A 947-nucleotide genomic window follows, 5' to 3' on the forward strand; every position below is an offset into this window, starting at 1 on the left:
ACAGCTACACATGGAGCAATTCTCTTTGAAAAACATCCAGAAAATAGCTGAGTGATTCCTACACATTAGACAAAAAGGAAAATATCCACATCAAAATGGCAGGCTCTAGGGGCTGACTGTCAGTCTACCCAGAGACCAGGGCTGCTGATAGAGACCACTCCTGCCTTCTCCCTCCAACATGCTCAAGAAAATTCCTGGAAGGAGCTTTTACAAACATCTCAGCACTGCAGGTTTTACAGCTGCTGCCAAGGGAAAGGTTTCCAAATGTCTGGCTCTGATAGCCAAAGGGGCTTCCATTTGTCAGTCCCAATCCTATAGGACTGTAGCAAACAAAGAAGCAATTCTTTTTCTTAATTTTATTTTTTTCTTATTCCAGTTTTATTGAGATATAATTGACATATAACACTGTATAAGTAAAAAATATGGAATGCTTCACAAATTTGAGTGTCATCCTTGTGCAGGGGCCATGCTGATCTTCTCTGTATCATTCCAATTTTTAGTATATGTGCTGCCAAAGCAAGCACCAAAGAAGTAATTAGAACAAGCTATCCTACCAGCTATCCTACTCCTCAAGACACTAGAAAAAGAAGAGCAAATTAAGTCTAAAGTTAGCAGAAGGAAGTAAATAAGAAAGATTAGTGCAGAAATAGAAACTTAAAAAAAGAGAACAGATCAATGAAACTAAGAGTTGTTTTTTTGAAAAGATAAGCAAAATTGACATAATGTTACCCAGACTTACTAAGAAAAAAGAAATGAAGACTTAAATAGATAAAATCATAAATGAAAGAGGAAACATTACAACTGAAACCATACAAATACAAAGGATTGTAAAAGAGTACTATAAAATTTATACATCAACGAAGTGGACAACATAGAAGAAATGGATAAATTCCTAGAAACAGAAAACCCACCAAGTCTAACTCATGAAGAAATAGAAAATCTGAACA

General features: G+C 35.6%; 1 non-coding gene across 1 annotated transcript; it reads right to left on the bottom strand.

The window, feature by feature from the left end:
• Positions 1-416: 416 nt before the first annotated feature.
• On the bottom strand, positions 417-524 carry LOC118893771. The gene has a single exon (XR_005019611.1). It is a non-coding gene; the product is annotated as a U6 spliceosomal RNA (small nuclear RNA).
• Between the last annotated feature and the right edge of the window lie 423 nt (positions 525-947).

Source organism: Balaenoptera musculus, chromosome 3, assembly GCF_009873245.2.
Source record: "Balaenoptera musculus isolate JJ_BM4_2016_0621 chromosome 3, mBalMus1.pri.v3, whole genome shotgun sequence".
NCBI lineage: Eukaryota > Metazoa > Chordata > Mammalia > Artiodactyla > Balaenopteridae > Balaenoptera > Balaenoptera musculus.